General features: G+C 45.9%; 1 pseudogene; it reads left to right on the forward strand.

The window, feature by feature from the left end:
* Window positions 1-19891: 19891 nt before the first annotated feature.
* LOC133378043 (G patch domain and ankyrin repeat-containing protein 1-like) lies at window positions 19892-20554 on the forward strand (annotated as a pseudogene).
* The last annotated feature ends 1179 nt before the right edge of the window (window positions 20555-21733 follow it).

The following is a 21733-nucleotide window of genomic DNA, read 5'->3' on the forward strand; positions in this document are numbered from 1 at the left end:
GCTGCAAAGTGGGTATGCTGTGGGATGGATTTAGAGGAAGAGGGCGGGGAAAAACAGGCCAACTTGCCGGCAGTGGCATATATTCTCCCCACTACTAGGCACCACACTTTCCCTCCAAAATTTCTTCCATTCCTTCCAATCCCAACAGGAAGCACAGCTTCCTTTCTTTTTCTGCATTGTCCTGAAGCCTATTCAGAGTGGTGGCAGGCATATTCCTACTCAGTTTGAGGACAGCTACTGCCGTCACTCTGATTTGGTTTCAGGATGACACCCTCGTTTAGAAGGGGAAGGGACAGAAAGAATAGCGGGTGCTGCTGATCAGAGGCAGTGGGTAGAAGCAACTGCAGGAAAAGTATTTTGAGGCAACAGAGTTTTAGGAAAACATTCACCATCCAGGTCCCCAAATTTGTTCCTTTAAGAATTCACTCTAATTATTATCAGCAACATTATGGAGATTCGGGAGGGTGTTATCTTTTCTGAGAAAAGATTTGGACCCTACTGAAGAATATTTGCAGCCTTGAGTCACTTGGACATGTGAATGCTGAAAGTGTGGATGGGGTCAGGGAGATGCATGCCAGCCCTGCCTCCAATGCCCTCACACATGCCACCTCCTCAACAGTCCTGGTGCTCTGCAAGGAAAGTCTCCAGGAGGCTGTTTCATCATAACGCTTTATCAGGCTCCCCAACTGTGCAGATAGTTCTCCTTGTGAACCCCAGGAGAAACCCCCTACAGACTTTCCCCAGTCAGGGATTGAGGGGTGTGCACAAGGACACCTTCCACATTTCAGCATTCACAGATCTGGGCTACTCATCTGTATTAGAGCGCCAGCATGGTGTGGCGGTTAGAGTGTTGGGCTAGGACCTGGGAGACTCGATTTCAAATCCCCACTCAGCCACAAAGCTCACTGGGTGACCTTGGGCCAGTCACAACTTAACCTAAATAAAGAGGGAAGGCTGACCATGCATGCCACCTTGAGCTCCTTGGACAAAAGGCAGGGTATTAATGTGATAACAAAGCAGTGGTGGTGAGTCCAGAAGGGAGAATGGGGTGCTGCCCCACTAAACTCAGTCTGCCCTAAGCCAGCCTCCTCCTGCCTGCCTTCTTACTTACACCCAGTCCATAGCGTGGGACTGCTGATCAAGTTCCTCCTCCTTCATCTCAGTGTTGCTTTGATGCCTGCATTTGGGCAGCAGGGAGGAGGATGGGAACAAAAGTATAGCATGCCATTTTGCTCTGGCTCCACCTACTGTTTGGGCTCTTTGCCTTCCGCCCCACCGGTCTCAATGATCCCCAGCCCCCACGGTAAGAAATAAAGAAAAATGTTCAGGCGGATCCCTCAGGACGCCTAGGGACACTCTCAAAACTCTTCGCGTTGCTTTATCCGTTCAGCAGCAGGCATTCCATGTGCGTGCAAGATGTGCCAAAGCTTCCACCTTCAAAACCTCATCCTCAGCTTGTTTCCTTTGCCTTGAAGCAGTGGGTGACTGTGACATAGCCTGGAAGCATAGGAGATATGCCGGGATGTTCTGAGTAACAAAGCACAGGCGGCAAGCAAGCTGACGGAGAGAGGGGAGAGGTGGTGACTGAAGGCAGCTGGAAAAGGGGAAGCCAACCGCTCAGCAGGTGCAAGACGTGGGCTGGCCCTGGGTGCCTCCTTTTGTTCCACCCTGCTGTGGCTGTTTATATATTCCTTTTGATGTCCCCTTCAAACAGCAGGCATTGTGATATGGGGACCTGCCTTTATTGAGGTTTGCAGAGGACTCGAGCCACATAAAACAAGCCTCTTCATTGTCAACATCTGGTGACGGCTGGCTGCATCCCATCCAGCCATAAACTATAGAGACATCTGTTGGCCTTGCCCAGTCAACCCTACAGATGCTACTGAACACCAACCCATATCCAGATACCCGGCCATGCGGGACCGATCAGGATATCCTGAACAAAACAACCTCCCCAAAGTAGCTTCCTAACTAGATGTTCCACTTATCCTGCTTACTCAGTAATTTCAGCTCAATTAGACAGTGGAGGCTGGTTCAGTGAGGCAAATGGGTCATTGCTCCACCAACCTCTGCCTTCAACCCGCCACGTACCTGCCTGCCTTCTGACTTGAAACCAGCCCAGGGGGGTGGCCCTGGGTGTCAGTCTCAGTGTTGCCCCTTGTAGAACTCAGCAAGGAGAAGGATGGGAACAAAACTGGACTGAGTTGGCTGTGCCTGCCATTGGCTTTGGCTCCACTTATGGTTGGTCTCCATGCCATATCACTCCCACTGGGCACCGCCCACCATTGGGATTAGATTGTTATTTTGGAGAGCGTCTTCTCAATCTTACAGCTGCTTCTCTCTCACTTTGGCTATTGTCTACCATTCTTGGCCTGCTCTTTACTTACGTTTTACTTTACTGTACTCAGGTGTTAAGGGAGACATGTCCTAGCTCAAGACCAAGACAGATACTAATCAATTAATTTACAGGATTTCTCACTCACTTTTTGCCATAAGGTCTCAGGACAGGTTATAGGGCTGGCACCAGACTGCAGCTGAAATAGGCCTGGCCACATTAGCACGCTGCATGTGTATGCCTGCCATCATCCAAGATGGTGTCAGGGGTGTGTTGACCCATTATCCATCTTGGGTGATGGCAAGCATGCACGTACTGATGCGGCAATGTGGGAAATGGCTTAGCCAGCCCCCATCGGGGAGGTGCTGCCTGGGAGAGTGACTCCCACTCTGCAATCCACGCCAGCATCAGGTCTCAAGGCACACACTATGCAAACCCGATGCTAGCACAGATTGCGGAGCGGGAGCTAAACCCTCCCAGCCCCAGGGGCCCTTGGTCAGTGCCCAACCTGGCCATCCACTGGCACCTGGCCTGACAGGTTGTAACAAAACCATGATATGATTTAAAACCAGATAAGACCAATATACATTACCAAAAATACTGGCAACCAATACTATGTTTTATGAATTGCTGAATGAATCCTTAAAAGTATGGAAGAAAATTCGATACAGGAGTCAAAGAAGAAAGTCAAATTCAAATGCCCATAAGGCATTGTCTATGCTAGTCCAGTTCCATGGCTTGATTCAATAGCACATTGGAAGTGCTCCAATGGGGAAGGGCTGTCGCTTATTAGTAAAGCACATGCTGTCCATGCAAAATGTCCCAGGTTCCGTCTCTGGCATCTCTACATAAAGCTGGGAAAGTCAAAGGAAGGAAAACTGGGTCACATCACCTTTTAGCCATGATGCTCACGGGGTGATCTTAAGCTGGTCACTCTCAGCTGAACCTACTTTACAGGGTTGTTGTGAGGATAAAAGGAAGGACCATGTACACCACTTGGTCAAAGGGCCAAGTAGAAATGTTAATGGCAGTATTCAGTGCTACTCCTACTCAGAGTAAGCCCTTTGAGTAAACATGACTAACTTAGGTTAATTAATTTCCATAGATCAACTTCTTCAACCATAACATCATCATCATCATTTCCAGCAACAAAATGTTGCAGTGTTGCTATTCAGGATTCCAGCCACTCTATTCCATGCCCCTCCCATCTTTCCTCCCAATAGACAGTCAGATTTCCATGCCCACTGAGTATATTCATTTCCAATTGGCTGGAGTTTTTTTGTTTTTTTAAAAAACCTCTCTCTCTAGATTTGATCTTTCCCCGATCCATTTTCGGTTTGTTCTTTTGCAGATGAAGAGGCCACACTTCTACTCAGTACCAGCTTCATTCAGCTCTAATTCTGTATTGATAACAATGGGCAGCTCTCTTCCTGGCGTCATTTATAAAATAATTTCTCACTGTGACGCTGGAAGCAACCTATCCAGACAATGCGATAGTTTGCTCAGCATTCCATGCCGCTGCGTTCTCACGAGGATTCTTTCCCCCCTGTAGAATTGTTGCACTTAATTTGTTGGTGCTTTGGTGGTGCAGTTTTGGTGCACTGGAATGGGAAGACTCAAATCAGGATTAGTGTACAGATATTGATGATATTATTAATATCATCATCAACAACAACGTGCAATCCTAAGCATGCTTACTAGAAGTAAATTCTCTTTAGCCAAACGGGAATTGCTTCTGAACAAATCTGTCGAGACCCACATTGCATGCTGTTATTTATATAGAAGTAATAGTAACAACAGGCGGTTGATTGCCACACAAGTGCCCAAGAAAGGACGATGGACTCTCCTCAGACAAGCAACTCAGCAGTAACTCACCTTACAGATAGTCTGGAGTGCAGTAATTTATTGATTTAGTCAATAGTTTCTCATGAATAGATAAGTTCCCCCCTCCTGTTATGTTGTGTTTTCATTACGTCCAACCTGTCCAACTTCAGGGATATTAATCTTTGGCAGCTTAAAAATGGGGAGAAGGAGGTGTCAACAGCTGCTCACCTTTCTGACATTAATTTCTCTCAAGAGTTTCTGTTTTTGCAGCAGAGCTAATAGTTTGGAAGCACCGTCTTCTCAGCCAGGGAAATAAGAGCACATTGATTATTTCTCTAAGGAATTTTGAGCTTTCATTTGTCTTCCGAGTATTGAAGCCTTCATTCCCCTCCCCCTTTCCCCGCCACCAATGAAGCTGCCGACGGAAATCTTATGATATATCACCCACCATGGTTTTGTTTTGTTGTTTTTTTGGGGGGGGAGGAGTCCTCCTCTCTGTCTGCTCTTTATTATGTCATCCTCTTCCCTATGTGCCAATAAATGTGGCTGAAGTGTGGTTGCCAAACAGGAAATTAACTGAGGATGTCATGTCAGTATACTTTATGACAGACTGAAAGATAGGTCCTGCCTAGTGCGGATGATGAATATTGGGGGTGGGTGGGTAGGGAGTTGGTCCCAAAAGAAAATGAGCTTGCATCAAGGAAGGAGGAAGGTGAGAGGAAGGGTGCAGCAGCTATTTATATTTATTTATAAAAGTATTTATATACCACCAACTTGCACAATATAACATGGCGGTGTATAACAATATACAAAAGCACCTTGGACAGTTCATTGAAAGTTCAGACTAAAACCCAAGGGGATTCAGTGCCCCACTGACATCAGAACCACCAATCTCCACTGGTGGGGAACCTCTTCCAGTGTGAGGGCCCAATTCCCTTATGGACAATCTTTCAAGGGCCACATGCCAGTCATGGGTGGAGCCAGATGCAGATGTGGGTGGCGCAACCAATGTTACTCTTACTTTATGCAAAAGGCCACCCAAAAGCCAGAGGTGTCTGAACCCACCCTATTTTTATTTATTAAAGTATTTATAAGCGGCACTTTCATAAGAATGCCTCAAGGCGGCTTACGACATACAAAAACACTGTAAAATTAAAACCAATAAAAAAATGGAAATGGACTGGCTTCAAGTTGATCCCGACTTATGGCCACCCTATGAAGAGGGTTTTCATGGTAAGCAGTATTCAGAAGGGGTTTACCATTGCCTCCCTCTGAGGCTGAGAGGCAGTGACTGGCCCATGGCTGTGTGGGGATTTGAACCCTGATCTCCTGGTAGTCCAATACTCTAACAACTATACCATAGCGGCTCTACATCATTAAAAACAATAACAGAAGCATCAACAAATACTGCATAGGTTGGAAGAAAAAAATAATGTTAAAAGGCCTGTCTAAAAAGTTTGATTTTCAAGAGACGCCTGAAAGAAAGAAGGGGTAGTTTCTGCCAAATGGTAGGACGTTCCACAGGGCAGGGCCTGCCATGCTAAAGGCTCAGTCCCTGGTGGAGGCCAACTAAACCTCAGGACCAACTGAACCTCAGGGGCATTAAAAGTGCCCCATCAGAAGATCTGTGGTCGAGATGGAACACAGGGAATCAGGTGGTTCTTAAAGTACTTTGGGCTCAAGTTGTTTAGGGCTTTGTGAATTGACACAAGTACCCTGAACCAGCCCAGTAGCAAACTGGAAACCAGTGCCGCTCTTTGAGCAACAGGGGAAGATGTTGTGAGTTATCTGCTCCTGTACGTACCCTGGCCGCTGCATTGTGCACTAGTTGCAGCTTCTGGAACAGATACAAGTGCAGGCCCATAGAAAGCGTGTTACAGTAATCAAATCATGAGGTTACCAATGCATGGACCACTGTGGTCTGGCTACCATGGTCAAGGAACAGTCACAGTTGGCATACCAGCTGAAACTGGCAGAAAGCACTACTGGCTACAGAGCTCACTTGAGCATCTAGTGACGGAGATGGATCAAGGAGTACCCTTCCCCAATATGCCCATTTCTCCATCCTGGCAGGTAAGAGGCACCATCACAGTTCAAAGATGCATTCCAGGTAGATAAAAGGACTCTAGGTCGCTGGCAAAGAGCACAGCCTGGGGACAATCCCCAGGGCCGGATAGAGAGGCCTGCAGAGCCATATTAAATCCCCAAGCATTCCCACTTATCTCAAATAGAGTCAGGCCTCAGCAAGGCTAGCAATTCCCTTGGAGGAATCAGGACAGCTGTCTGTCTGTGTAAGTGGCCAGGAAGTGGGTGCGTGGTCCGAACCAAGCAAGTCAAGTTTGGGCTCCTACTGGGAGGAAGGGCGGGGTATAAACCAAATAATAAATAAATAAATAAGTGCAGTCCAGCAAGTAAGGGCTGGAGGGGCTAAAGGGAGCCGTGTGGCCAAAGTCAGTGAGAGGTCGGGATCCAAGGCAGAAACAGAGGTCCGGGAGGTGGTCTGCAAAAGGCAGACTGAGCGCAAGATCTAAGGCTGTACCTCCAAGGGAGACCCGTAGCTCAGTGGTAGAGCACACACACTTTACCTGCAGAAGGTCCCAGGTTCAATCCCTGGCATCCCCAGTTAGGGTTGGGAAAAGACTCCTTAGCTGAAACCTTGAAGGGCTGCTGCCAAACAGTGTAGACAATACTAAGCTAGAAGGACTAACTGTCTGATTCAGCTTCCTCTGTTCCTATGACCGGAGAAAGGGAGTTGGAACTAGGCAGTGTCTTCATCCAATGAGATAAATTTATCAGACTGAGGAGCTCCAGCCAGGTCTTTGCAAGGCATGGTGTGATGGGATTGGTCCTTGGCATCAGCTGCCTGGATGCTGATGCAGGCTGGTATTTGAAGACCAGGCTTCAGTCTGCCATGCTAGGTTCAGAGCACGAACTTAGCACTGGTGACACAGAAGGTAAAGCCCTGGAGCCTGACACCTGGGAGACCCAGTTCAAGACATATGCACCATGGCAACTTACAGGGAGCTGGATAAGACCTCTGTCCACCACTCTGAAGAGCTCTGAAGATGGCCCTGTGCTAGATATACCAATGGACCAACTCAATCCCCTCCTGTATCCGTAGGGACTCATTTTAGGTTGGAGCACACACCATCCTGACTCTGTGCCTGCTCTGAAATGTATCTGGATTTGGAGACTGTTCTGGTGCCCCACTGTTGCCCGGAGAGCTGTCAGCTCTGTTGCAAGGTGATGGCATCATTGACACAAAGGTGGCCGCTCATGCCTCACCAAAAAGAGAGAAAATGCACCATCAATTATATGTATATATGCAAACTGAAAAATAATTACCATCATTTAAAGAGAGGTCCAGTACATTTCACCATAGCAGGGAAGACTGCAAACGGGTGACCTGTGCGCCTCCTCAGCCTGCAGTCCAGATATTATCCATTGATGGGCTACTGCAAGGCCTCTCCTCTTTTCCCTTCATAGGGTTCTTGATCTTTAAACTGGACTTGAATGAGACCAGAGCTTGGAAACATTCCTTTTTTAAACTACAACTCCCATCAGCCCCAGCCAGCATGGCCACTGGATTGGGCTGATGGGAGTTGTAGTTCAAAAAAGTAACTTTTCCAAGCTCTGAATGAGACAACCCTTCAAACAGAGAATGCTGTCAAACAGAGGACTGCCCTCTGTAAAGTAGGACACACAACCGCCCTAACCAACGCACACACCAGAGTTTCAACCTTTGTACCACAGATGGGGGGTTATGTAGGGTTGTCAACCAATCTGAGGGGGATAAACAGACCTGGATAGAAGAACCTCACCCCGCCCAATCTCCAACCGCATTTCAAATCATTGTATGCAACCCCCCTCTTGGTTGTTGAGACATTTTTCTGGGCATGTAAGTTCCATTTTTAAAAACTGATAAATGCTGTCGTTTGGAGTTTCAAGTGTGTTATCCCAGGTTATGGTGGTATTAATCAAAGTAATGGTATCAGGTTATTGGGAAAAATCAATACTATATTATATGATGATATATAATCCCACAATTAATGGATAGTAACTCTCTCCAAGAGCCTTTTCTGGGCATGATATAAATGATTTGCCCATTTCCTCCCCCTCCCCCCTGCAGCTACACAGGGAAAATTGTTTAAATAGTGTCTCATTCCCTTTCCCGGGTGAGTAAACGTTTTGATATTAATGTTACCAAGTCACCTGCACTGCATTACTGAGTGTATGTGTTTCAGCAAAAGTGCCTGAATGATACCACTCTCGTTAAATATTTTTAAAGCCATTTAAATAATTGATTCCAACAGAAATCTACGAATAGTGAAAAATTTAAATTAAAACAACCACACACAGAAAAGGACCAAAGACATTTCAATTTTTCCATTGGATTTAATACCACTCGTTAAAATTAATTCATTTTTCTCCAGCTTCTTCTGTCTCTAACGGGGGTGGGGGGAAATAGCCACTGTGTTAGGATGAACATTGGTCTCATGGAAGTAAATACACTTAGCTTGGCCCAAGTGGCAAGCACGAGTTGTAGGGATTCCCAAGCTTCCAGTTCACCATTGCAAAGTATGTGGCGGAGGGGATGATTTCCAGAGATGAGGCGTCTTGATCTATGGGAATTTCCACCATCATGGCTCAAGCAAAGGAAAGGTCAGTTTCAAGGTTCCAGGCAGACAGGAAAGCTAGGCACAGCAAGATCAGCACCTTGGAGAGGGACATAGGCGCCTCTTGCAGAACCACAGATAATTGCCCAAGACATTTTGCTGCTTGAGACAAAGGACAAAATGCCCCACCCTCCAATTCCACATACAGAAAGTGACTGGACTGGCAGCTGAATCAGACTTCAATGCTGGCAACAGGATAGTGAAGTAGGCTAGTGTAAGGGATGCAGGACAGGTCACATGGCGCACACGCAGCTCTGTCCTCTAACAGCATAGGAGGAGCCTGCTGGATCAGGCCAATGGCCCATCTAGTTCAGCACCTTATTCTCACAGTGGCCAACCAGATGCTTATGGGAAGCCTGCAAGCAGGACCTGAATGCAAGAGCTCTCTTCTCTTATGGAGGTAGAGCATAGTCATTGTGGGCAGTAGCCACAGATAGCTTTATCCTGCATAACTTTTATCTAATCCTCTTTTAAAGCCATCCAAGTTGGTGACCATCACTGCTTCTTGTGGGAGTGACTTCCATAAATTATATGCGTTATGTGAAGAAGTACTTCCTTTCCAACATTCATCTTCATTGGATGTCCTTGAATTCCTGTGATATGTGAGATGGAGTAAAACTTTTCTCTACACACTTTCTCCATGGCATGCATAATTTAATCCTCATCTATGATGGATTGATTCCATAAAGAAAGTCACAGACCTGAACTTACAAGATCTGAACAGGGTTGTTCATGACAGATGCTATTGGAGGTCACTGATTCATAGGGTCGCCATAAGTCATAATTGACTTGAGGGCACATAACAACAAATAATGTCACCTCTGACTCACCTTTCCTCTCAACTAAAAAGCCCCAAATGCTGCAACCTTTCCTCAATGAGGAGTTGCTCCATTCCTATGATCTTTGTGGTTCCCTTTACTGAACCTTTTCCAACTCTGCATGATGGCTAGAAGCCCAGGAGGAACAACCAGGGGGGTGCCACTGGCCACTGGCCCCCAGCTCCTGCAGTGCCACTCTGCTCAAGGATAGAGACAGCCCCTGTTTTAGGAAGAGACTGAATCTGTACACTTTTGCAGGCCAAACTAGGCATTTTGCACGAATGCCAAACTTGGTTCATGGGTGATAGAGGAGAGAGCAAACTTTGATGGGAGAACAAAAAGGGCAGCAGAGAAGTCGTTGGCAGGAGAGGGTTAGCTCCCACCTGCAGCTGCCTCTTCTCCACTCCAGATCACACTTGCTCCGAGAGCCAGGTAAACAGACCTGGATTTCTGCCTAATTTCTACTTTGGCCCTAAGAGAGAAGTAGCCAACAAGGGACATTCCAGATGCTGGTTGACTCTGACTCCCATCAGTCCCAGCCAGCAACATCTGGCTACCCCGCCTTAAGTTATACTTAAAGATGGTGTCTTTGCCCTCCCGTTAACTGATGGTGAACATCAGATTGTGCAGCATAAGAAGAGCCCCGATGGACGAGGCCAAAGGCCCTTCTAGTCCAACATCCTGTTCTCACAGTGGCCAACCAGATGCCCCAATGGGAAGCCTGAAAACAAGACCTGAGCACAACAACACTGTCCCCTCCGTTGGCTTCAGGCAAGTGGCATTCAGACACATTCTGCCTGAGATAGTGGAGGAGAACACAGCCATTGTGGCTGTCCACCTTTTATTTTCCAGCCTATGAATGAATTTAAGAGGGAAGAATAAATGATTGAACGAAACAGGGGAAGGCCAGTTCTGCTTTGCCCTAACTGACAGAACATTATTTTTAAGGTTTGTCTGAAGCCCTCAGAGTAGCACCAGTGACTATTTCACTGCCAACAAGTACCTTGCACCTGGATCCTGACAGGCTCTGACAAAATGGAAAACTCTGGAGGGAACCGTAGCATTTCTGACAGGTTTAGTTTTCCTCTTGAATACAAATCATTTCAGTAAACAGCAAGAGAGAGGTGGGGAGGGGAGGAAAGAGGAAGGGGGAGAGAGAGAGAGTAGTTAACTCTGAGCAGACGGCATCAATAACACTGACATTTAATATCGTTCCTTCCCTTTAATAGGCAGTGCACTGGCTCCTTTGGGGCCATGTTCTGCAGACCATGGACCAGAGTCCCAGTAAATGTGTATCAGGGTCACCAAGTGAGATTCATGGAGGATGATAGCTGTTCAGAATCCAGCTTTGAACATGTCTACTAGCAGATCAGTCGCGCCAAACAGAATTGCATTTGTGATCCTCCAGCAGAAACGTTTGTAAGGTAAACTTTTCCAAAAAGACATTCGACTGAGGGCGGGTTCAGATGTGTGCTTTGACCTCCCAGGGCACGTGTAAAAGGGAATATTATTCCTCTGTAGTGTAGAAGCTAAGGGTGTGAGTACAAATTGCACCCAGGGCAGGTTTGAATAGGGATGGGTGAATTTGTCGATTTTGATTCCATTTCTCACTTTTCCAAATTTAAGTTTGGTTCTCCACATTTCCATATCACTTTCAATATCATCTGTGGCACGGAGTGGTAAGCGGTGGTAACGCAACTGAAGCTCTGCTCACAGCTGGAATTCGATTCCAACGGAAGGAGGAAGTCGAATCTCCAGTAAAAGGGGTCGAGGTCCACTCAGCCTTCCATCCATCCGTGGTCGGTAAAATGAGTACCCGGCATATGCTGGGGGGTAAAGAAAGGCCGGGGACGGAACTGGCAATCCCACCCCATATATATGGTCTGCCTAGTAAACATCGCAAGACGTCACTCTAAGAGTTGGAAACGACTCGCACTACAAGTGCAGGGACATCTTTACCTTTACCTTTTTTCAAATTTTTAAGCCCTCATGAAAATCATTAGCATTTTAGCACAAATGTCTTCCAATAGACACATTTTTGAAAAGCCTGTTTTTCCTAATATTTATACTTTCCCAAATTTATTGCTGTTATATGCCTTCATGTCGATTTTGACTTATGGCGACCCTATGAATCAGTGACCTCTAATGGTGTGAATGGGGCCAAAGATGAGTCATCCTATAGGTAGGCACTTGCAGGGCAGGATCAGATTAACAAAGCCAATTCTCCAACAATCCAGAGTGCATTTGTTACAATAGAACACCCTCTATGGTGAGAAATGCACTTTAGAGTGTGCAGTATCGATTCTGAACTGATGACTTCCCCCCCCCTTAGCACACACTTTGTTGGATTTCACCACTGAGTCAATAAGAAACAGCAACAAAAATGGGGAAAGAGAGAGACCAACGCTTACTGTGATGCATATCAATGAGAAGTTCTCTATAGAAAGTTGCCGTTAGAAAAAAGTCACTTGAAAAAATACACACACATATATATATATTCTCATTCCTGAGAAATAGCAGAGGACAAAATTTGCTCTTCTGTAACCATATGACATGAATTCTGAAAGAGGAGGATGGCGGGAGGGGGAAATGAGCACTTGGCAAGAGGTGAAAGGTCTGCTTTTCTTGGAAATGCTGATGTCAGGAGAGTTTCTGAAAAATGTACCCATATCTTTCAACTGCTAGAAAGCTGTCTTATAACCTTTCAGATGATTTGTTCTTCTTTCATTCATTCATTCATTGGCAATCACTTGTGCCTGAGTAAGATTGTCTTTCAAGATAAGCTCTTTAACGGTAGGTCCGTAAGTGACTGTGGAGGCCAATCCTAGATCCACACAGCCTCCCACAATGAGGACATCGGTTTCCAGATGGAAGGCAATTGCGATGGGGATTTGCTTGATGTGCCTTTCCCTTAGCTCGTTTGTTTCTTTTGCCCTGTACTCTCTCACCTACTACTAGCCATGATGGCTATGCTCTACCTCCATTGTCAGGGGCAGTATGCTTCTGAACGCCAGTTGCTGGGAGTCACTAGTGGGGAGAGTGTTGTGGCACTACTGCTTGTGGACTTCCGTTGGGGCATCTGACAACAGAGCACTACACAACTAGGCCGATCTTTGGCCTGATCCAATAGGGCTTTTCTGATGTTCTTAATATTATCTACACTAATTAGCAGTGGCAATCCAATGGCCAGCGCAGAAACATCATTTGGTACTGGGTCCTCTTCCTAACTAGAAATGGCATGGATTGAACCTGGGACCTTTGGCTCATGATACTACGTAGCTGTTCCCTCCCTCAAAGACAAAGGAGCCTTGTTTCTCCTCTTTCCCCTGGTGGGGCTAGAACTCACAACTCCTGTCTCTCAACTGCATGTCCCAAGCCAGCAGTGGGGACCCGCCAGCTCATGAGCCTAATTAGGCCCGCAGTGTGGTTTGACCCAAACCATGCCCACCTGTCCAACACCTGAGGTGCGGTACAGATAAATCCACCAGGCCAAACTAAAAAGACATAATTGGAAGCACGCTTAGTGTGCGCTCCTGAGTCTTCCTTCTTGTCCCTGGTACAATTTGGTGGCAGAAAAAGGCAACACATTCCACGTGCTGAATTACAGTGGGGAAGGAAGAACCGGGGAGCTCATTAGGCGCTCCTAATTGGCAAAATCTTTCTTCGCAGGCACATATTGCATCCCTTCCCAGCCAGCTGATCTACTGTCGTGAAGTAGGCTGAACCCTTCTTGGGGGTTTCCTACTGCTAGTATAAAATGATATTCTATCACAGCCTTTCCCAACCAGTGTGCCTCCAGAAGTTGTTGGACCACAACTCCCATCAGCCTCAGCCAGCATTGCCAATGGTCAGGGAAGATGGGAGCTGTGGTCCAACAACATCTGGAGGCACACTGGTTGGGAAAGGCTGCTCTAGCACATTATGGGCAGTGCATAAAGAGCCGCTGCAGTCCTGTCAGGTGCAGATACTGTTCCCTGATGCTCTGTGCATGTATCGTGGGTGGAGGTGTTGGCTGGAAAGGAGTCCATGTTGTTGTCTGATGGAACCCTGATGGAACTACTCAGTTGGGGGCAGTGGAGGCTGTTCCATTAGGGCAACTCACAGGGAGGCCCGGAGGGTGATGACAAGATCTAGGGCCTTCTCAGTGGTGGCCCCCGAACTATGGAACAGTCTCCCTGAGGAAGTACGCCTGGCGCCGACTCTGCTTTCCTTCCGGCGCCAGGTCAAAACCTTCCTATTCTCTGAAGCATTTTAAGTTACATTGATCTAATTTTAATAATGTTTATTGTATTGTTGATTGTATTTTAATATTATTTTGTTATTCATTGTATTTTTATACTATTTTATGTTCACCGCCCAGAGAGCTATCGCTAGTCGGGCGGTATATAAATTTAATAAATAATAATAAAATAATAAAATAATAATAACCGTGATTCCTCCAAGTCCACCGGCCTCCTTTGGTACTTGCAAGCCAGGCCAGGGAGTGGCCCTGGCTGTCTGCTCCCTCCTGCTTAATCTCAGAGGAGGAGCGTGCAGACAGAAGCAGAACAAGTTGCCTCTGCCTGTCACTGGCTTGTCTACTGTTGGGTTCTCTGCTTTCCACCCCACCAGTCCCAATGGGCACCAACCACTACTGGTTCTGGTATACAGATTGGCTGGCTGGGAAAGGCTGTTTCAAGCATTCCCACATCAGGTTTGGTGTGTGTGCATGAGAGAGTGAAACCCAGACACCTCACCTCCGTAAAAATCCCTTGCAATGTACTTTTCCCTTCCACCCAACAAGGTGAGGAAGGTTCTGGCAGAGCTTGGAAAAGTTACTTTTTTGAACTACAACTCCCATCAGCTCCAGCCAGTGCTGGCTGGGGCTGATGGGAGTTGTAGTCCAAAAAAGTAACTTTTCCAAGCTCTGGGTTCTGCTGACCGCCAGCCTCTATGCCAGCTAGGGATAGGGGAGAAACTTAATTCAGTTTGCATTTAAAGGCAAACCTACCTGACTTGACCTCTCTGAAACCGTATGTGACCTGGAACACAACCATCCTTCGAAACAGACGCTTCCCCAAAAGTTTGCAGTGCAGTTCTCCAGCCCAGTAGTGTGTGCAGGAATGCATACACGAGGTTAAAGGGTGCATACAAATGCTTTGCTTTTAAAAATATGTTTTAAACCTTTTGTTTTAAAAATGTTTTTAAAGATGTTTTGTTTTAAACTGTTTTGAAGGATGTTTTGTTGTACTATATTTTAACGTCTGTTTTTATGATGTTTTAGAGTGTTTTTAGTGCTTTTGCTTGCCACCCCGGGCTCCTACTAGGAGGAAGGGCTCCTGGTTTTAAACTGAACTCAGCATCTTGGACAGCTCTGTGAAAGTTCAGACTAAAACCTGGAATGGATTCACTGTCCCACTGACATTGGACCTTCATTGCACCAAAACTACACGTGAACTGAAAGACAGCCATCCACTGAAATCCACACTTCTCCGACTTTGGGGGTGCAGTTCTCCAGCCAAATAATGTGTACAAAAGTGCATACACTAAGGTAAAGTGAAAGTAACATAAAAATGCATTGTATTTGAGAAAGAGAAAAATCAGCTCATTTGAAATGTGGTGTTGGAGGAGAGCTTTGCACATACCATGGACTGCGAAAAAGACAAATCATTAATTGGGTGTTTAAACCAGAACTGTCACTAGAAGCCAAAATGATGAAACTGAGGTTATCCTACTTTGGACACATCATGAGAAGACCTGATTCACTAGAAAAGACAATAATGCTGGGAAAAACAGAAGCGAGTAGAAAAAGAGGAAGGCCAAACAAGAGATGGATTCATTCCATAAGGGAAGCCACAGACCTGAACTTACAAGATCTGAACAGGGTGGTTCACGACAGATGCTCTTGGAGGTCACTGATTCATAGCGTCGCCATAAGTCATAATTGACTTGAAGGCACATAACAACAACAACAAATGTATGGTGTGAATGTGGCCTTTATCTAGGACAACACTGCCCAAACTTCTGATACTTTGCTTTTTTAACCTGGAGGAACGCTTTTCTTCTTATATTCCAAAAGTGTCCTTTTGAGCATAAAAGAGTAAGAAATGTGCTTCAGAAGAACTCCCCACTGTGGTTGTGTGTGAGACACTGTTCTGAGCATGTCTAGAAGTACGGGTGTGCAATCCTTTTTAAAACGAGTGAAAAACAAAATGGATGAGCTCCATTCGTTTCGTTCATAACATAGATGTTACCAGCAAGAGAAGAGTAGCTGAGCGTGAAAGCTATGGGAAGGTTATGGGATGTGTGTCTTATTGAATTGCCTATTGAATAAGATCCCTTTCTCCTATTCATATAAAATTTGGCAGGTCTGACTTCTTGCAGGAGTAATATGATCCCCAAACATTTCATGCAAGTTGGATGGAAAACACTGAAGTTAAAGGCAGCAGAAATATAGATGGGTCTTCAGTTGGCATATGAAAATGAACAGAAATTAACAGAAATTCGTGGACCAATTCCAAATCAGCAATGAAATAGATACAATTCTAATGAATCAACAAAGAAATAATTAAAATGTTAATAAAGTGAATGAAGTAACTAAACAATTTCCCCCCTTGCATGCCTCAAATTGGAAGGAGACAAGACTGGATCAGTGACTCATAAAGAGTCATCATGGGAAGTCTCCTCTAGGGAACAGTAATTCAGCAGTGTTCACAGGGAGGATTCTTAGCCCATTCAGATGAATACATGAAGAATCCCCCTTCAGACCTTCCTAAGGCAGAAAAATCAGGAATGGAACTAGTAGCAGTGTGGATATTTGGGAGTGAGGCTAGCACATGTGGCTCCATTCCATCCCCCCCCCCACATTTGAATTTCATAATGTCTGGATAAGGCTTCTTATTTCTTTATAAAACTAGTTCTGTAGTTTTCACTCCAGAGAGTACCAAAGGCAATTTACAAATCATAAAACATGTCAATGCAACATATCCCTACAAACACGTAAGTAAACTATTAACATCAGTTACAGTCTCCAGCTGGACCCAGCCTCAAAGCTCAATTCTTCTTTTATATTCTTTTATTGATTATATTTGAATCCCACCTTTCTCTTTGGGAGCTCAGAACAGTGTACCTGAGTCCCCCGGATGCCCATCTTATACAGGCACTGACCCAACCCAGAGCTGCTTCAGCCACGTTGCCGAATCATGCGACTTTCAGGCTGCACCCAAGTTGAAAGCAACCGGGTAGAGGAATGGTGGAATCCTTTCCTAATGCCTAATGAGAGTTTTTATATCTGTGAGGATTGTCCTGCAAGGCTGATAGCGACTGCTTCTCTGAACTCTCAGATGCCTGCAGATGAGCGATTGTCAGCAGACAACTCCAGTGACTGCATTCGCAAGTACAATATAGAGGGAGGTTAAAATCATACAACCAGTTAGTGTCCAGCAGAGAAATCTTTTCAGAGTGGAATGAATTTAAGACTGTTATGATTGAAGCTGCTCTTAACTAAATGGGATGGATTCTATTAAAGAATCAGTGCCTGTTGGGGGAGGGGGGCATTTTCCTGCACCTTGGAAACTTTTGTCGAATTAAACTCCCCAGGCAGGGGAGCTTCAAAGGAAAATGGGCTTGCTGTTTGATGAAAGGGAATTAACAATGGGACTTGCTCTCTTTCCCCAACAAGAAGAAAAATGCCCCCCCTTTTTTTAGTTTCATAACTTCATTCTTTTCTATGGTGAAGAAGGGAAAATGGGAAATGAAACGAGGAGAATAGGGTGTCCTGCTCTGAGATCCTTAGAGGAAAGGGAGGATTTTTAAAAAATGGAAAAAATAAGTAACTAAAGAGCTGTTTTCCTGGAGGAATTTTTTTTAGCCTACTTCACATAAAGAAAAATCAAATTAAGGCTGAAACTAGACATCTCAGTGAACATGAGAAGTAGCAGCCTGGATTCCCTGGCCCCTGTTTTGCCACTGCACATTTGATTCAGATGTTAAATATGGTGCTTTGCTCAAACACTTCAGCCTTTGTCTCTCTTATTTCTCCTGTTCAGGCAGAAACACAAGAGTCTAAAGCATTGCACAAGGCTCCTTTTCGACACACAAGCGGGTAGGAAGTGTATGTTTCATATGATGAAGAAGGTGACTCCAGCATTGTGGAGCCCAGTTTGCACCTTGGTACAGTAGTGAGCTAATGGCAATGAAACAGGCTGGACAACGCCTAGAGCGCAAGTGGCGAAAGACGTGCAGTGAGGCTGATTGGGCATGACTAAAACATTACTGTGCCTACGGTGTGGCGATGAGGGCGGTGAAGAAGGCCCACTTCTCTGCAACCATCAACAAGCATCCTCAACAGACCTCTGACAGTGGAGCTTTTCCAAATTGTCAGGGGTCTGTTGACATCAACTCCAGAAAATGAGTTTTAGACTCTTCGGAGGCCCACTGTGAATTGTTTGCAAGGCACTTCAAGGGTAAAGTTGCTCACCTCCGTAGCAGTCTTGATGCCCCATCCACATCTACTGTAGTCCCCAATGAGGTGTCCAGTGCAACGTCTGCTGCAACTTCTTGGGATCGGTTTCAGTTGATGCGGCCTGATGACGTGGACAAGGTGCTTGCGAAGATGCAACCAACCATGTGTCCTCTTGACCCTTGCCTTTCTTGGCTTATTAAAGCTTGCCAAGGGGGTTAACTGAGTGGATACAGGGTGTGGTCAATGTGTCGTTGCGGAAGGGACTGGTTCCAGCCACCCCAAAAGAGACGGTGATCTGACTACTCCTGAAAAAGTCCACCCTAGCCCCATTGGTTTGCGACAACTAACACCTGGTCGCAAATACCCCCTTCTTAGGGAAGGTGATTGAAAGGGTTGTAGTGCAGCAATTGCAAGTACTCTTGGATGAAACCGCTTATCTTGACCCATTCCAGTCTGGGTTCAGGCTTGGTTATGGGACTGAATTTGTCTCAGTCGCTCTGAAGGATAACCTTATCAGGAGAAGGACAGGGGAGCGTGACCCTGTTATTCTTACTTGATCTCTTGGTGGCTTTTGATACTATTGACCATGGTATCCTTCTGGGCTGACTTGGTGAGATCGGTGTTGGAGGCACTATTTTACAGTGGTCCCGATCCTACCTCCAGAGTCATTTTCAGAGAATAGCATTGGGTGATTGTCTTTCAGCCCCCTGGCAGTTGTGCTGTGAGGTGCCACAGGGTACCATCTTGTCCCCCATGTTGTGTAACATCTATATGAAGACCTTGGGAGCATCATCAGGAGATTTGGGGCATGGTGTTAGCAGTATGCTGATGATACTCAGCTCTGTTTCACTGTAACATCTGAATTGGGAGAGGCCGTACAAGCCCTGGATCATTACCTGGACTTGGTGGTGGCCTGGATGAGGGCCAATAAACTGAGTCTGAATCCTAGCAAGATGGAGGTGCTGTGGGTTCATGGTTCCCGAGTTCGGATAATTGGTAGGTTGCCTGCTTTGGATGGAGTCATACTCCCTCTGAAAGAGCAGGTCTGTAGTCTGGGGGTGCTTCTGGATCCATCTTTGTCGCTAGAGGCCCAGGTGACTTCAGTGGCTAGGAATGCCTTTTACCAGGTTCGGCTGGTAAGACAGCTGCAGCCATTTCTGGACCGGGATAACCTGACCACTGTTGTCCATGCACTGGTAACCTCCAGGCTGGATTACTGTAATGTGCTCTATGTGGGGCTACCTTTGAGGTTGGTTCGGAAGCTGCAGCTGGTGCAAAATGGGGCAGCAAGACCGCTCACTGGGTCAGGGTATTGCCAACATGTCACCCCACTGCTGAAAGAATTGCACTGGCTACCTATTAGCTACCGGGCCAAGTTCAAGGTTCTAGTTTTGGTATACAAAGCCCTATATAGCTTGGGACCAGGATATCTGAAAGACCATCATCCCTTATATACCCAGTCGATCACTGTGCTCTGCAGGTGAGGGCCTCCTACAGATACCATCTTATCAGGAGGTCCGTTCCACACTACATAGGAAGCAGACCTTTAGTGTAGTGGCACCTACCCTTTGGAATTCCCTCCCCTTAAATATTAGACAGGTGCCATCTCTGTTGTCTTTTCAGTGCCTACTGAAGACCTTCCTCTTTCAACAAGCCTTTTAAGTAGAGACCTTATCCTGGTTTCTCTCGTCGGTCTGGAAGTCTTGGAGCCTAGTTTTCTGCAGTAAAGTAGAACCTGGCTGAGGAGATTTAAGTTGCATCTCTAGCTTTATAGCCAGTGGTACTATACTTCAGCATGAACTATAGTCCTCATCTGATTGCCTTTACACATGCCCAGGAGGAATTGGATCTCTGGAGAGATGGGCATATCCAGAAAAAAAGCTGGAGAGGGTCCTGTATTGCTGGCTAGAAAGAAGAGAACACAGCACATGAGGCAGCACGCAGCTTCTATGAGAGCCTTTTGCTTCAAACTAATTCTGGGAGACCCTCCGAGAGGAAACGAAAGATGCCTTATGTACGCGACCAGCCATCACGAGAAGTTCCTCACACCCAGAACCATCCAGGACAGACAGGCAGCTGCAAAGGGAATAAGTTCTTGAAAGCTGCACAGGATGGCTACCTGAAATCTCTGCAGATGCTGGTGGAGAAGGAAGGGTGAGATGTGAACTATAGAGGTAGTTATTATTGGACAGCCATTAAGTGCACAGCTTATTCTGGACAGGTGGAGGCTGTAAGGTATCTCCTGAGCGGTGGTGCTGCCTGGGTGGGGGTCTGTGAGCCACAAGGCCGGGACGCTATGGATTTGGCAGAGGAAGCCGGACACCAGGATGTGGTAGATGTCCTGTGGGACAGCGAAAGGCCCCTCATGAAGGAGGAATGTTCCAGTTTGCAGACACCAACAGAGAGGAAATATTATGCTGTGTGCTAGATGCAGTACAGTGAGGACACAGTGCCTTAGTCTAGACCAGCCTTTCCCAACTAGTGTGCCTCCAGATGTTGTTGGACCACAATTTCCATCTTTCCTGACCATTGGCAATGCTGGCTAAGGCTGATGGGAGATGTGGTACACCAACACCTGGTGGCCCACTAGTTGGGAAAGGCTGGTCTAGACCTTATCCTGGTCTGTGTCTGTATCAGAATTGCTTTTTAGTATGTTTTTAAACCTTTTCTTTTTTTAAAAAAAATGTTTTAATATATTTTAAAGTCTGTTTTTACTATGTTTTAAAGTGTTTCTAGGGCTTTTGTTTGCCGCCCTGGGCTCCTACTGGGAGGAAAGGCGGGATATAAATCTAATAATAAATAAATAAAATAAATAAATTGCACAAAAAACAACTACTAATAAATGTTGCTTTTGAAATTCAGTTTTGATGGATTAACTCTCATTGGTGAATCTTTAATGCTCAAGGTAAACTTGCCCAATTCAATAGGTGCATGCCTTGGTGTTTCCCAGCTCCCAGGAGAGCCTATAGAAGTGGTGTGTGGCTCACACTAGACTAGTAAAATGCCAATGCAAGGGACCACAGGGGTGCACACGTGATAGGTTTGTGCCACTCACTGCCAGGTGCAGAAGGTAGTTTTACCTTCATCACAGCTTTGCCTCCAAGTGTAGCACTTCAGTTTGAGTAGTAAATGGCAATAATTCAGTATATGGGAGAAAATAGAGGAGAGCCAAGTTGGGGTGGTGTTTTGACCTACCTCCTGTCTCTGCTAACTCCACTGACCCAGCCACTAACAATCAGCATTTATCCATTCTGGTTCTGTTGGTCACACTAGAGCAGAGCTTGGAAAAGTTACTTTTTTGAACTACAACTCTCATCAGCCCAATCCAGTGGCCATGCTGGCTGGGGCTGATGGGAGTTGTAGTTCAAAAAAGTAACTTTTCCAAGCTCTGCTCTAGAGTATGATGGAATGTTGAGAGAGCTGGCTTTTTATAAACAGATATGCCATTAGCCAGAGAACCCTTCACAGTTAAGTCTATATTGATTAGATCATCCTTAAAAACTCTTATTAGTCAGGCATAAGGAACAGACTTCATGCGCATGACCACACATGCCAATGGCAATGCAGTTATAAAATGCTACTCTGTGAAAAATAACTTGCAAGTCAGATTTTTTTTTAGTTCAAAAGGATGGAAATC

This window comes from Rhineura floridana, chromosome 2 (assembly GCF_030035675.1).
Source record: "Rhineura floridana isolate rRhiFlo1 chromosome 2, rRhiFlo1.hap2, whole genome shotgun sequence".
NCBI classification, from domain to species: domain Eukaryota; kingdom Metazoa; phylum Chordata; class Lepidosauria; order Squamata; family Rhineuridae; genus Rhineura; species Rhineura floridana.